The sequence below is a fragment of the Lutra lutra genome, chromosome 2 (genome assembly GCF_902655055.1).
Source record: "Lutra lutra chromosome 2, mLutLut1.2, whole genome shotgun sequence".
NCBI classification, from domain to species: domain Eukaryota; kingdom Metazoa; phylum Chordata; class Mammalia; order Carnivora; family Mustelidae; genus Lutra; species Lutra lutra.
Window position 1 is genome coordinate 78182310 of NC_062279.1, and position 17222 is coordinate 78199531.

The 17222-nt window shown below is 35.8% G+C and overlaps 1 long non-coding RNA gene across 1 annotated transcript; it reads left to right on the forward strand.

Annotated features, from left to right (window-relative positions):
* The first annotated feature begins 1207 nt into the window (after nt 1-1207).
* LOC125094240 (uncharacterized) lies at nt 1208-14896 on the forward strand. The gene is made up of 3 exons (XR_007125428.1): nt 1208-1336; nt 11053-11055; nt 14886-14896. It is a non-coding gene; the product is annotated as an uncharacterized LOC125094240 (long non-coding RNA).
* The last annotated feature ends 2326 nt before the right edge of the window (nt 14897-17222 follow it).

The window sequence follows — 17222 nt, forward strand, 5'->3', positions numbered from 1 at the left end:
CCCAGCATCAGGCTCTCTGCTCAGCAGGGAGCCTGCTTCCCTTCCTCTCTCTCCGCCTGCCTCTCTGCCTACTTGTGATCTCTGTCTGTCAAATAAATAAATAAAATATTTAAAAAAAAAGAAGTTAATAAATCAGTACTTCAAATAATAGTTATTAAAAAAAACATGTTACAATGCTATAGTAATCAAAACAGTATGGGACTGGCACACAAATAGACATAAAGCTCAATGGAACAAGATAGAGACCTCAGAAATAAACCCACATTTCTATAGTCAATTAATCTATGAAAAAAAGAGGCAAGAATATGCAATGGGGAAAAGACAATCTTTTCAATAAATAGTGCTGGGAAGGGGCACCTGGGTGGCTCAGTGGGTTAAGCCGCTGCCTTCGGCTCAGGTCATGATCCCAGGTCCTGGGTTCGAGCCCCACATCGGGCTTTCTGCTCAGCAGGGAGCCTGCTTCCTCCTCTCTCTCTGCCTGCCTCTCTGCCTACTTGTGATTTCTCTCTGTCAAATAAATAAATAAAATCTTTAAAAAAAAATAGTGCTGGGAAAATTGGGAACTGCATGTTAAAAGAATGAAACTGAACTACTTTCAGACACCTTACAAAGTTAAATTCACAATAAGGTACCTGGGTGGCTCATTTGCTAAGTATATGACTTCAGCACAGGTCATAATCCCAGGGTTCTGAGATGGAGCTCCAACCAGGCTCCTTGCTCAGCAGTAAGCCTGCTTCCCCTCGCCTGCTGCTCCCATGTTTGAGCTCTCTCTCTTTCTGATAAATAAATAAATAAATAAATAATAAATCTTTTAAAAAAGAAATAATCTCACACAAGATTAAAAACATAAACATGAGACCTGGAACCCTAAAAAATCTCAGAAAATGTTATAGGCAGTGATTTCTCTGCCATAAACCATAGCAACATATTCTTAGAAAAATCTTTTAAGGCAAGGGAAACAAAAACAAAAAATAAACTATTTGGACTACATCAAAATAAAAAGCTTTTGCACAGCACAGAAAATCATCAAAAAAAAAAAAAAAAAAAAAGAAAACCAAAAAAGATAACTTACTGAATGGGAGAAGATATTTGCAAATAATATACCCAATAAGGGGTTAATGTCCAAAGTATAGAATAACTAAATACAAAGAAAAAACAAGCAGCCTGATTAAGAAATGGGCAGAGGAATGTTGAGGAATGTCTTTACAGGCCTTTTTCCAAAAAAGACGTACAGATAGGCCAACAGACATATGGAAAGATGCTCAAAGTCACTAATGGTCAGGGAAATGGAAATCCAAACCACAATCAGATATCACCTTATACTTGTTAGAATGACGTAAATTGAGAAGACAAGAAACAACTAGTGTTAACAAGGATGTAGGAGAAAAAGGAACGCTATGTACTGTTGGTGAGAATTTAAATTAGTATAGCCACTGTGGAAAACAGTATGGAAATTCCTCAAAAAATTAAAAATAGAAATACTATATGACCCAATAATTCTACTATTGGGTATTCACCCAGGGAAAACAAAACACTAACTCAAAAAGATAAATGCGCCCTTATGTTTACTGAAGCATTATTTATAATAGTCAAGACATGGAAGTAACCTAAGTGTCCATCAGTAGAGTAATGGATAATGAAAATGTGGCATATATGCATAATTGAATAGTACAAAGTCATAAAAAAAAATAAGATCCTGTCATTTGAGACAGCATGGATGAACCTAGAGGGAATTATATTAAGTGAAATAAGTCAGATGAGAAAGGCAAACACAATAAGATTTCCCTCATAAGCAGAATCTAAAAAGTGAATAAGCAAGTGAAAAGCAGAATCAGCACCATAAATACAGACCACAGACGGATGGTTGCCAGAGGAAAGGGGGATGGGAATTGGACAAAATGGATGAAGAGGAGAGGGAAATGCAGGCCTTCAGTTATGAAATGCGTAAGTCATGGGAATAAAAAGCAGAGCATGGGAATAAAAAGGAACACAGTCAATGATATTGTAATAGCAATGTAATGGGACAGATGGCAGCTGTACTTGGTGAACATAGCATAATGTATAAACTTGTCAGATGACTAAGTCATACAAGGGAAATATGTGCCAACAATATTAAAATTTAAAAAAATTTTCAAATAATTTTTGTAGATATTTCTACCTCAAGGACTTGGAGGATAACACCTCACACTTTAAGTGTGGAATGAACATAGTTACTTCTAAAGGGTACAGCATGCAAAGTTGAAAAAGAAAAGTGTGTTTTCTTTTTTTCTTTATTTAATTTTTGTGTGTGTGTGTCCCAAAATTCATTGTTTATGCACCACACCCAGTGTTCCATGCAATACGTGCCCTCCTTAATACCCACCAACAGGTCCATCTAACCCCCCATCCCCATCCCCTCCAAAACCCTCAGCTTGTTTCTCAGAGTCCACAGTCTCTCATGGTTTGTCTTCCCCTATGAATTCCCCCAACTCACTTCTCCTCTCCATCTCCCAATGTCCTCCATGTTATTCCTTATGCTCCACAATTAACTGAAACCATAAAATAATTGACTTTCTCTGCTTGACTTATTTAACTCAGCATAATCTCTTCCAGTCCCATCCATATAGATACAAAAATTGGGTATTTATCCTTTCCGATGGAGGCATAATGCTCCGTTGTATATATGGACCATATCTTCTTTATCCATTCGTCTGTTGAAGGGCATCTTGGTTCTTTCCACAGTTTGGCAACTGTGGCCACTGCTGCTATGAACATTGGGGTACAGATGGGCCTTCTTTTCATTACAGCTGTATCTTTGGGGTAAATACCCATAGTACAATTTCAGGGTCATAGGGAAGCTCTATTTTTATTTTCTTAAGGAATCTCCACACTGTTTTCCAAAGTGGCTGCACCAACTGGCATTCCCACCAATAGTGTAAGAGGATTCAACTTTCTCCACATCCTCTCCAACACTTATTGTTTACTATCTTGTTAATTTTGGCCATTCTAACTGGTGTAAGGTGGTATCTCAATATGGTTTTGATTTGGATTTCACTGATGGCTAATGAAGATGAACATGTTTTCAATGTCTGTTAGCCATTTGTATGTCTTCTTCAGAGAAGTGTCTGTTCATGTCTTCTGCCTATTTTTTGACATGAATTATCTGCTTTGTGTGAGTTGCGTTTGTGAAGTTCTTTAGAGATCTTGGATATCAGCCCTTTGCTGTAGTGTCGTTTGCAAATATCTTCTCCCATTCTTGTGTTGCCTCTTTGTTTTGTTGACTGTTTCCTTTGCCGTGCAGAAGCTTTTGATCTTGATGAAGTTCCAAAAGTTCATTCTTGTTTTGTTTCCTTTGAAAAGAAATAAAATAAAATAAAATGGAAAAAAAAAAGATAAAATGGAATTAGAGTAACCAAAGACTTGAAATTGGATTACATGTCTAAAACACCCTCAGAAAACTTCTTGCTATATTCTCCTTTCCAGAGGCAACTTTTAGTTCAGATTTACTCATTCATGGAGAGAGTCTGATTCAAAATTAAACATACTAGGACAGGATTTCTTGGTAGTGTCAATTTGTGATGATGGCTTCTTTCTCCTTTAACAGTCTCATATTCATTAAGAAATTGTTTTTTAGAAATTAAGAGCCACATGTTAATCTGCTTCCTATATTTCATCTGACCATTGTTTTCTTCTTCTAACTGTAGAACTAGTTAAATGATGTTTATTTCTTCTATGGCTACTGACACACCTAATCTTACCACTTAGAAAATCTTAGGGGAACCTGCGTGGCTCAGTCAGTTAACCTGACTGAAACCATGATTTCAGGGTCCTGGGACGGTTGAAACCCAGCATCAGGCTACCTGCTCAATGGAGAATCTGCTTCTTTATGCCCCTCTCCCCATCTCTCTCTTTTTCAAATAAATAAAATCTTTATAAATAATATAATAAAACAATTTTAGAGTGGGCTGCTGAGTGACACTTCAGAGAATAAAAATGTTTTTTATATTCAAAGTCTGAAAAACTCTTCTTCAATTTGTATCAATCTTCATCATTTTAGTCCACATTACACTATGTATGTTGCATACATAGTGATAGATGTATGGTAGATAAGTGATTGTGTATGATAGACATGTGATAGATAGGTATAGATGTATGATAGGTATATGTAGGTATGATAGACAGTCTTTATACTTTGGGATTTGAAGTTGGAATTTTCTTTACTGTTGCAAATGCAGAACCTAACATTTCTTGCATATAATAGCATTCAATAAATATGCAGTCAATGGCTGAATTAATGAATGCACATTCTTTGCATCACAAGAAACAAGTAATAAAATATCTATGATCATTATGAAAAATGATAGTTAAGCTATATTTAACACACTATTTTCCTGTTGTGATACAATGATTACTTAAGATATTTTAACAATAAAATTTCTAAAAATGTCAGAAACATTATTTAAAGTTGAAGAGATCAAGGAGAGGAGGAGGAGTGAGGAAGAGGAAAAGAAGAAAAGGAAATATTAACTGCCACATATAGGTAGATGTCTACATGGTTGAGACTGCTCTAGAAATTACTAGGTGCTAACATTTAGAATAGCTATGAATTTTGTTTCTATATTATTTCTAGTTTTACTTGACCATGCTGTGTGTTCAGTAAGGAAATAAGTAATGAATAACCAAAACCTCCCCATACAGAAGACAGAGTATCCTATGCAATACCAGAAAGACACTTATGGTTTATTTGTCCAATCCAGAATATATCATGTATTCAGATGAAGTGATAATATGATTGTCTATGTTTGGATCGGCGGACTATCCCCGGGGCCGGTATTTTTTTTTTTTTTTCATTCCTTTGTGTATTTGTATTACAGTTTATATATGAATAATACATACTGAACACTTTTTATTTTGTGTGGCTCATTGAAAAAGAATGAAATCTCTTCGAGCATATTAATAGTCTGAATGATAGCCCAATTTATGTATGTGAAAACATTTTTAGGAGTCTCAAGCTAGAAACTATGTTTGTCAAACACTACCTTGTAGGCTCCCTTTATAGATGGGGAGGAGGGGCTGACTCAGTTTCATTAGAGGCCCAGGAGGACTGTATCCTGGTGTTTATCTTATATGGCTGTTGATATTGGCAGGGAAGGGATTTCTATGGGTTTCTATGCTTGTCACTGACTGCAAGGAACAGCGACACCTGTGGAGAAAGAGAGATACTGCTGAAGAAGACGTTAAGACTGAACTAAATTTTATAGCATTAGAAGGATTTTTTTCCCACTCTTGAGTCCTAAGAGTTTTTATTCTACATTCCATAAGTATGTTATTTACTTTTATCTTAATAGACATATTAACCAGACTATATTACCTGGAAATAAAAAAAATATATTACATGAGCTTTTAAAAGGCTAGATCACAATGCTTTAATTCATAGATAACATAATAACCACCTGAACAATCATAATACAAAATGTGTGTTATTGCTGTTGTTACTAACCTTTAATTGTTGTCATGAAGTTAGTGTCATTAAGTTCTTCAGAAGGAATCAATAAGAATGATTTTTTTGAAAGGTTCAGTTTGATAAAAGATTTGAAGAGAACTTGTGAAAAAAAGATTCAATATAATAGACAAATGATCTAAAAAATCAAATGAATACAGACTTACAGAGTGAGCAGGGGACATGAAAATCCTCCCTCCAGTAGTGTTTGTAGTAGATGGTTTAGTTTGGGATTTTCAACTGATTGATTTCTTTTCATTACTTAATCATTAAAACAAAAATGCAACTATTATCAAAATAAAAATAAGTATATTATTTTATCATTTCAGAAAATATTAAGGACAAATGGAAATGCTAGCATATTTTGAGTGATGACTATTTGAATATGAGGTATTTTAATTTTATGACAAACAGGTTAAAGTCTGTGAGGTGTTTAATTATTACTGGTTAAGAACATATTTCTAAGTGTTAGTGTAATCACATTTTGTTATAGTTAAACTAACATTTGCTGTAACCTCAAACATACCATAGGTCATTTTAAAAAACAGATCATAGTAAAGGGTGATGACTGTTTTCAGGTATCTGCTGTGACATAAAATTTATTCTTGGGAATCAGTAGTGCTGTTTTGCTTTGTTTATTGGTTTGTTTGTTTTCAAATTTTGTGTGTCTGACTGTTTGAACTGATAATATGAGAGGTGTGTCATAAGATTTTACACATTATTTGTTAATGATAGATAGCATTTCAACAAGAAAACTAGCTTTCAAAAGATAATAAGAGAAAATTTTTGATCAAACATATTTTCTCAACCTAATCAAGGCATACATTGCATAAATTAAAATACACACATTAAGTGCACAATTCAATAACTTTTTCCAAATATATACCTTGATGTAATCTCCACCTTAATAAAGATCTAGAACATTTCCTTCATTCAACCAATTTTGTGGTTCCCTTTTGCAATTAATCCCTCCTACCTTGGTACCAGCTATGTGAAAATATTCAAATAACTTCTTTTAATTCTGTCTCTCTCTTTTTTTTTAAAGATTTTATTTATTTATTTGAGAGAGAGAGACAGTGAGAGATTGCATGAGCGAGGAGAAGGTCAGAGAGAGAAGCAGACTCCCCGTGGAGCTGGGAGCCCGATGCGGGATTCGATCCCGGGACTCCAGGATCATGACCTGAGCCGAAGGCAGTTGTCCAACAAACTGAGCCACCCAGGCGTCCCTTAATTCTGTCTCTTATATACAACATCAGAGTCATCTGGTTTAGGTCTCTGATAACAGATTTTTACTCTTGCCTATATATCACATTTAATGTTTTTTCCACATGTATCATTTATTTTTAATTTTGACAAGACATTATTGATGATACATTGAAGACCCCCAGAATTGTTATATTCCTCTAAAGAGTGCTGATTTTTTAAATATATTTTAATAATTTTCCAAGCATTTCAACTCGTACAACTTCCTTTCAGGTTCTACTTATACACATCTGTGAAAAATCCAGTGATTTCCAACTCTCTTTAACACAATAGGATTCAACCTTCAATTTGTCTCCACTCTTGTTTGCAAAACTTGCTCCTAGTCTTTCTTAAAACAGCAATCCATCTAAAATCTAAGACATAATCTTGACTAATAAAGTATAGTGTTTCTGTTGTCACAGTTGAATGCTAGGGGTGATAACATGTGCATTATGACTGGTTCAGAAATCCAGCATTTCCATAGCACTATTTGCCATCTAGTGTCTCTGTTCTGTTTTCAATCCCATGGCAACTTGGTAAGTCTCCTGTAATATTGCACTGAGCTTGTACTGCCCTGCTCAGGGGAATTTCAGGAAATTTCCACACAAGAGTTCTGGAGTTTTTGTCTGGGCAACACCTTCCTTTCTAGTGCTCTACTGAGTTTAGCTACTTCATCTGTCTCTGAACACTGATATCTGCCTCCTCAGCTCACAGGGACCATCACAGTCCATTTGACTAGAGCTCTCTGTGCCTGTCAGGAAATAGAACTATAGAGACCTGGAGTGATCTGTGGGCCTGCATCCTGAGTTTACTTTCCTTCTGGAATTGCAGTTTACACTACCAAATGCTTAAAAGCATTTATCTCATATTTTACCCTGATATATTTTGTCCAGATTTATGTTATTTTAGAGCATGAGAACAACTTGATATCACTTATTCTTTTGTTGCTGGAGCTGTAGTCCCTTCAAGCATGTCTTTAATTATATGATTTCTCACCGAATTACAAAAAATAGGAATGATTCATTACTTATGATGATAGAGAATTGTGCATGTCTTTTCCTTCAAGTAGACTTTTGAATTGTTATATATTTGGCCTTTTAATACTCATCTTAAACGATTTAAGTCATCTTTAAAGATTTATATAAATTATTTAAATAAGATCTATATATTTATTTAAATAATCTTCAAGTATATATAAGATACTAGGATCTTGAGAAGGTTATTACTATTTACTAAAAAAAAAATCAAATAATGACTCTGTGGCTGCTCACACACCAATTCTATCACTAAAGTATTGCAGTGAAAAAGCCCTAAATATCCCATACAAATAAAATTCTAAGTCTATATCATAGATGAGGAATAAAAATGATTTCTTCTGCTTATATACATTAGAACACTACAGCTGCCAACCATTTCCCTCTTTAGAGATTGAAAAATCTTTGCTATTTGGAGTCAAAATGGAAGAACTCTGAGTTCACACACTAACATTTTAGAATGTAAATAGATGTCTCCAAGGACCAGATATGTCTTTGTGTCTCAGAGTTTACAACTTACTGATATCTTTATGTTCCCATCCTCATTTTCCCTTGCAATGTATTTACATACCTTTTGAGTTAGGTAAATCTCTCTGGAGTTCTCACACAATCTATACAGATGTAAATGAACTTCCCAAGGCTTGTTCTTTACCCAGAATCCTCAGTTCTTAGCAAAATTAATGCAGGGAGTCTTTATTCTGCAGAAACACAAAAATATTTCTATACACTCAAAATATCCCAAACAAAGAAAAAATTAAGAAGTACAGAATATTACAAAAAGTTCTGAGATTTTAACTCTGAGTAGTTTTCTGAAACAAATATCTGATACAAGCAAATGGAATATTGCGGTATCCTTGATATTTTACTTGGAATCAAATCATTATGAATATATGTCTCATATAGATACAAATGGTTAGCTCAGTCTGTACTATGAAGATAATTTTTGGGGCGATGAACCTTTTAAACTTGATTGTAAATGTGAGCAATTACGTGATTAAATTCAGAAGTGTTCTTCAAATTATCGGATTTTATTTTTTATAAATAGCAAGTTAGTAAGGAAATATAAAGGTAAAAAAATTTGTTGCCATTTAAGATGTTTTTACTAACTTTTCAGAAAAAAAAAAAAGAATGGTTTTCTAATCCCTTTCATTTAGTTGTGAGCATTAAATAATACCAATGATGTGCAATCCTTTGAAATCACTAAGTATAATATAAATGTTATTTGTAATATCTATTTATGAATTATGGTATAATTCAAATTAACAACAGTAATAATATAAGTACTACCAAAAACTGAATAAGGATTCTAATTCAATATCAAATGAATAGGAATAAATAAGAATAAAAACAATGTCAGGATATCTGTGGTTAATACTTACCCACTGGTAATTCTAAAATTATTTGGAAAGAAGGCATCATCTCCCCTAAATATTAGTCATATTATATTATAGCTTTAAATTACCATACTATCATATTTATTCTACTCCTAAACATTCAATTTATAATGGCATATGTGAAACAGCAGAAAGGTAATTTACCTGTTAAAAAAAAAAAAGAAGTATGATGAGTATGACTCATCTTTCTTGAAACAGTTAACTCAAAATTAATGCTTAAATTTAAGACAAAGACTTTTTGACCATTTGTTTTGATTTTAACAAATGTTTGAAACCACAGTCTTCTAGATATGTGCCTTGTAGAATGATGTAAAGGTCTTCATTGTATGCTGGATTTGGTAAACTTTGATCCTTTCCCCTCCTCTATCTATCTTCCTTTGGTCAATCAAACTTAGTTAACTAAATAGTGTCATGGAAAGATGGAGTTATGCCTTTCAAACTTATTTATAATTCATCGAAGATTCAGTCTTATGTATTGAATGATATAAAGCTGCAAGGCTGTATTTTTTTCTACATGAATACAAAAATGACCTATTATTTTTTTAAAAATACAGGTTTTCTCAATAAATCTCTCTTTCTGCCTCTATCAAATATATGTCCATATATATGTGAGGGTTTTCTTTATATATCTGTGCTTCTATTTGTTTACTTGTCTATCCCCATTATTCTTGTCTTAATTACCATAATTTATATAGACCTTATGTCTGATATAACTGGATCATGAAGGAATCACACCTGTATTTGATGGCAAAAACTACATGTCATGCATAAGGAGTACATTTTCAAATGGTTAAAGTACCTAGATAGTTCTTTGTATTTTGTTTGTTTTGCTTTGCTTGTGTGTGTTTGTGGGAGTGGTGTGTGTGAAATATAACTGTAGTTTGTGTACAAAAGCAAATTACAGGTGGACATGTGTGTGCCAAAGAAGTAGAATGTTCTAGAAACTGCTTATTTTATCACAATATTTTTCTCTCTCTGTCTTTTTGTCTCTTTGTCTCTATCTCTCTGTTTCTCTCTCCTTCTCTCCTTCTCTCCATCCATAGCATTGAGAAACCCCTGATCTTTGTCAAGACACACAACCACTCAGATTCAATTATATACTTCTCTCATGAAGCCAATTGTGGCCATGTTTATATATCTTAACAAATAGTTTGCAAATAAAAAAAACACTTTTTTTTTTTTAAATAATGTGATACCCTTCCTCATCTCATCTTCTTTCCTGTTGACTAAAATGTAAACACAATTCCTGCACCTCTAGGAAATGGAAGTCATAAATGACAGATGAAAGAATGAATGTAATTTGGTCTCTAACAAGAAGAAACATCATAGTTCTAGATTGACTATTGGAAGACTACATGTACTTGAGAAAGCAACATTTAAAAAATAATCTCTTTGTTTAAGAACAGTTTTCTATTTACAGAAAAATTACAAAGATAATACAGAGTTGCCATATACCCCATACTGTTTACCCTATTGTTAACTTATTGAACGTATCACAACTAATAAGCCAAAATCAATTTGTTATTATTAACCAAAGTTTATAATTTACACATATTTCCTTAGTTTTTACTTAATGTGCTTTCTCTGTTTCAGGTCTCATCCAGAACAGTAAAATATCTTAAGTTCTTAGGTCCCCTTAAATTTATCTAGATGATGACAAATTCTCAGCTTTTTTGTGTTTAGGATGACCTTAACAGTTGTGAGGAATATTGCTTGGGATTTTGTAGATCATCCTCTAATTTGAATTTGTCTGATGTTTTCCTCATGGTTAGACTGAAATTAAGGGCTTTTTGAAGGAAGATCATAGTGATAAACTGTTATTCTTATCACATCACATCAACGGTACTTGGTATTAACATGACTGTCACTAATGATATTAATCTTGATCACCTGCCTTTGGGAGTAAGTGTTGATTCTGCACAGAAAACATTACTCTGGGAGGAGGGGCAGGATGGCAGAGCAGTAGGAGACCCTGTTTCATCCAGTCCCCTATAGTGGGCAAATTATCTACCAGAACACTCTGAATACCCATGAAATCAGTCTGAGATGTAAGATTATACACTTTTGGATCTCTATGGGGGCAGAAGACAGTAGTGGAGAGTTAAAATGAAGTGGGAACAATCCTACTGATATTGGAGGATAAAAGAAGGGGGGCAGAGTCACCAGAACTGACCCATTGGAAAGTAATACCCCAATATGAAAGCCCTGTGACTGGAGACCAGCATTAACTTGGAGTCTGGTTAAAAGCACTCAAAAAGAGCAAAAAATCTTAAGGGGAAACTGGTGGAATTGGGTGGTCACAGGCATAGACCTAAGCCCATGGTCCCAGGACGTCCACTAACTGGTGACAGCCCATGCCAAAGAGAATGCGACAGAGCCCATGGGCTGTGCTCCCTGAGTCCCCCTCTTTCTGCTACTTGCACCAGCATTGGGCTAGGCACACTCCCACCAGCACATGTGAGGGAGTCTGATGGGTACACTAGCTGGTGCTCTCTGGAACCACAGCCTTTTGTGCTCTGCATGCACTGCATGAATGGGATCTGAACTGCACTCCCCACTGGCACCTGAGAGAGCTCTGTGGGGGTGCTGGCCGGTGGTCTCTAGGACCAAACAAGAGTCTGAACTCTCCTATCTGGGCTTGAAAAACTCAGCACACTATCTCTGGTTGGGATCTCTGGGACAGGCAGCGACCTATGAAATCCAGAGGTCTGGACCCCAGACAGCAGTCCCAGCAAAGACAACCATCAGAAGCAAGCTTCTTGAACCAATATCATTCACACTTTTAGTGGCACAGGGGTGCAGAGACAAGTAGGCACTTTGGGTGACCTCTGAGACAGTGGCTGGGGATGTGCTCTGCCTGTGGGAGGTTGCATAGCTCAGTGGAGTTTTCACAGGGGGAGTCTCCGTGTTCTGGACCACCCAGAGGGGAGTAGACTGAGGCTTCCCTCTGAGACAGAGGTCTGGGTGTAGTTTGTTTTCCACTAAACCTCAGAAAAGCCACAAAAAGCTGCCAAAGCCCAGAGAACAAAACCCTGAAAAACTGGTTTCCACAGAGCCCAGCCCCATGATAGGGGGCAAAAAGACACAACCCAAGCAAGAGTGACTGAAAAACATGATGTCGCAGGCCACTCTCCCAGGAAGCCAGTCAAAAGAATGAGAGGACAACTGCAGTGTCCCCATAAAACTGAAAAACCCCAATATCAGGGGAAAACAATATATTAAGCTCCTAGTGTTACTCTAAAACCTGTATATTTCATAGATACAACTTTAATTCATTCTTACTATTCTTGTTCTTTTTAATTTTTTTAAGCTACTTACCATTACAATGAGAGGTTCAATACAACATATTCCATAATAACCTTTTAGCTTGAACGTTTTTTCATACATATATCTGTGTTTTTCTTTTGCTTTTCTATTTTTAATATATATATCTATATATAGATAGATAGATAGATAGATAGATATAAATTTCAAGATAATCCTCTTTTCCTAATCAATGCTACCCCTATATATAAATCAGTTTTAATCTCTCTTTATCTCTGGAAAGTTGAGTCCTTTAACAACAATATCAAGATATACCCAGGAAGAATCAAAATAACCTTCCTCCCCACATTGAAGATTTATAACCACCCTCCCATCTTTTTCTTCTGTTAGTGTTTCTGTGGATTTATTTTTGTTCTGACGTTATATAAATCTTATCCTTGGGGTTCATTTTGGCTGGGTCCTTTTTTTTTTTTTTCCTTATCAATTAGTTTTGTCCATCTTTTTGTTTGTCTGTTTTTACTTGTATACCTTATAAGTCTTGTCTTTGGGGCCCATTCTGGCTGGGTCTTATCTTTTCTCTCTCTCTCTCTCTTTTTTTTTTTTTTCCTTTTTTTTTCTTTCTTTTTAGTGGTGAGTTTTATGATTGCTCAGAAGCATTCCAGGGTGCATCTTTCCTAGATCATGGTTAATATGTTCAACTACACATCCCTTCAACCACCTCTCACCAAAATGACTAGAAGAAGGAACACCCAACAAAGGAAAAAATCAGAGACTGTACCCTCTCCATCAGAACTATTGGATATGGACATAAATTGTATGTTGGAAAGGGAATCCAGGGTAACAATAATCCAGGCAATGCCTAGGTTGGAGAAAACCATTAGTGACAACATGGAATCTCTAAGGGCAGAGGTGAAAGCTGCCCAAGAAAAAGTAAAAATGCTATCAATGAGATCCAATCTAATCTAAATACTCTATCAGGTAGGATAACCAAGGCAGAAGAGAGAAATAGTGATCTAGAGGACAAACCGATAAAGGAAAAAGGATCAGGAGGAGGCATGGAAGAAACAGCTTAGAAATTATGAAAACAGAATTAGGGAAATAAATGACGCCATGAAACATTCCATCAGAATTACTGGGATTCCTGAGGGGGAGGAGAAAGAAAGAAGACTAGGAAATAGAGTTGAACAAATTCTCCATGAAAATTTTCCCAGTCTGGGTAATGGAACCAGCATTAGTGTCCTAGAGGCAGAAAGATCACCCCCCCCCAAGATCAACGAATCTAGAAAGACCTCAAGACACTTGTTTGTGAGACTGATGAATCATAATTTTAGACAACAGCTCCTGAGGCAGCCAGGGGGAAGAGATTCCTTACATACAGAGGAAGGTCCATCATAATAATGTCAGACCTGTCCACAGAAACCTGGTAAGCCAGAAAGGGCTGGCAAGACATATTCAGGGCACTAAATGAGAAGAACATGCAGCAAAGAATACTTTATCCAGCAAGGTTGACATACAAAATGGATGGTGAGATAAAGAGCTTCTAAGATTGGCAAAGTTTAAAGCAGTATGTAACCCCCGAGCTGGCACTGCAAGAAATACTAAGGGGGGGGGGTCTATAAGAGAAGAAAGAACCAAAGAGTGACATAGAACAGAAATTTACAGAGATAATCTATAGAAATAAGGACTTCACAGGCAACATGATATCAATAAAAACGTATTTTTCAATAATTACTCTCAACCTGAACCTTCTAAATGCTCCCATAAAATGACACAAGGATTGGATAAAATGACAAGACCTGTCCATGTGCTGTCTACAAAAGACCCATTTGGAACCTAAATATACATCCAGACTGAAAGTGAAGGGATGGAGAAGCATCTTTCATGCCAATGGGCCTCAAAAGAAAGCTGGCATAGCAATTCTCATATCAGTTAAATTAGATTTTAAAGACTATAGTCAGAGAAAGCAGAAAACAGAAAATCAAAAAAGAAACAAGAACATTTAATGACACATTGGAGCAGATGAACCTCATAGATATATACAGAATATTCCACCCTAAAACAACAGAATACTCGTTCTTCTCCAGCACACATGGAACTTTCTCCAGAATAGACCACATACTGGGTCACAAATCAGGATTCAACCAATACCAAAGACTGAGATTCTTCCCTGCATATTCTCAGACCACAACGTTTTGAAACTGGAACTCAGCCACATGAAAAAGTATGGAAGGAATATAAACACGTGTAAGCTAAAGACCACCTTGCTTAAGAATGTTTCGATCAACCAGGAAATCAATGAGGGACTTAAACAATTCATGGAAACCAATGAGAATGAAGACACTTTGGTCCAAAACCTATGGGATACAGCAAAGGTGGTCCTAAGGGAGAAATACATAGCCATCCAAGTTTCCTTAAAAAAAAATTGAAAAATTCAAAATACTCCAGCTGCCTTTGCACCTTAAAGAACTGGAGAATCAACAACAAATTAAGCCAACCCCACACACGAGAAGGGAAATAATGAAGATTAGAGCAGAGACCAATGAGATAGAAACTAGAGATACAGTAGAAAACACCAACAAAACTAGAGCTGGTTTTTTGAAAGAATCAATAAGATTGATAAACCATTGGCCAAACTAATCCAAAAGAAAAGAGAGGATCCAAATTAATAAAATTATGAATGAAAAGAGAGAGATCATGACTAACACTAAGGAAATAGAAACAATCATCAGAAATTATAATCAATAGGTATATGCCAGTAAGTTAGGCAATCTAGATGAAATGGATGCATTCCTGGAAACCAATAAACTTCCAAAACAAAATCAGGAAGAAATTGACAGCCTGAATAGACCAATATCTAGTAATGAGATTGAAGAGGTTATCAAAATCCTCCCAAAAAAAACAAGAGCCCAGGACCTGATGGATTCCCTGGAGAATTCTACCAAACATTCAAAGAAGAAATAATACCTATTCTCCTGAAGCTGTTTCAAAGATAGAAACAGAAGGAAAACTTCCAGACTCTTTTAATGAAGCCAACGTTACCCTGATCCCCAAACAAGGCAAAGGCCCATCAAAAAGGAGAATTTCAGAACAATATTCCTGATGAATATGGATGCTAAGATTCTCAACAAGTTCCTTGTTAATAGGATCCAACAGTATATTAAAAAGATTATCCACCATGACCAGATGGGATTTATCCATGGGAGCAAGGGTGGTTCAAATTTCACAAATGAAGCAATGTGATAGAACAAATCAATAAGAGAAGAGAGAAGAACTGCATGGTCCTCTCAGTTGATGGAGAAAAAGCATTTGACAAGATACAGTGTCTGTTCCTGATTAAAACCCTTCAAAGTTTAAAGATAGAGGGAACATTCCTCAACTTCATAAAATCTGTCTATGAAAAACCCACAGCAAATATCATCCTCAATGGGAAAAAGCTGACAGCCTTCCCTTTGAGATCAGGAACACGACAAGGATGTCCATTCTCACCACTGTTATTTAACATAGTACTAGAAGTCCTAGCAATAGGAATCAGATAATGAAAAGAAATATGAGGTATTCAAATTATCAATGAAGCAGTCAAACTCTCTCTCTTCACAGATGACATGATGCTTTATATGGAAAACTCAAAAGACTCCACCCCCAAACTACTAGAACTCATACAGCAATTCAGTAATGTGGCAGGATACAAAATCAATGCACAGAAATCAGTTGCTTTCTCATACACTAACAATGAAAATAACGAAAGGTAAATGAGAGACTTGATTCCATTTACTATATATAGCACCAAGAACCATAAGATACCTGGGAATAAACCTAACCAAAGAGGCAAAGGATCTGTACTCGAGGAACTACAGAACACTCATGAAAGAAATTGAAGAAGACACAAAAAGATGGAAGAGCATTCCCATGCTCATGGATCAGAAGAATAAACTTTGTTAAAATGTTTATACTGCCTAGAGCCATCTAGACTTTCAATGCCAACCTGGCCAAATTTCCACCGGCAATTTTCAAAGAGCTGGAACAAACAATCCTAAAATTTGTATGGAACCAGAAAAGCCCCCGAATCGCTAAGGAAATGCTGAAAAAGAGAAACAAAACTAGGGGTATCATGGTGCCTGATTTCACGCTTTACTACAAAGCTGTGATCACCAAGATAGCATGGTACTGGCACAAAAACAGACACATAGACCAGTGGAATAGAGTAGAGAGCCCAGATATGGACCCTCAACTCTATGGTCAAATAATCTTTGACAATGCAAGAAAAAATATACAATGGAAAAAACAGTCTCTTCAATAAATGGTTCTGAGAAAATTGGACCGCTACATGTAGAAGAATGACACTTGACCATTCTGTTACACTATACACAAAGATAAACTTGAAATGGATGAAATACCTCAAGGTGAGGCAGGAATCTATCAAAATCGTAGAGGAGAACACAGGCAGTAACCTCTTTGACATTGGCCACAGCAACTTCTTTCAAGCTATGTCTCCAATGGCAAAGGAAACAAAACAAGAATGAACTTTTGGGACTTCATCAAGATCAAAGCTTCTGCACAGCAAAGGAAACAGTCAACAAAAGAAAGAGTCAACGACGGAATGGGAGAAGATATTCGCAAATGACACTACAGCAAAGGGCTGATATCCAAGATCTATAAAGAACTCCTCAAACTCAACTCACACAAAGCAGATAATCTCGTCAAAAAATGGGCAGAAGACAGGAACAGACACTTCCCCATTGTATCTTTTAAGTAGGACTGAAATTACCCCCTAGTGGTGAATTTCTGGCCCCATTGGACTTCAAAAGAATA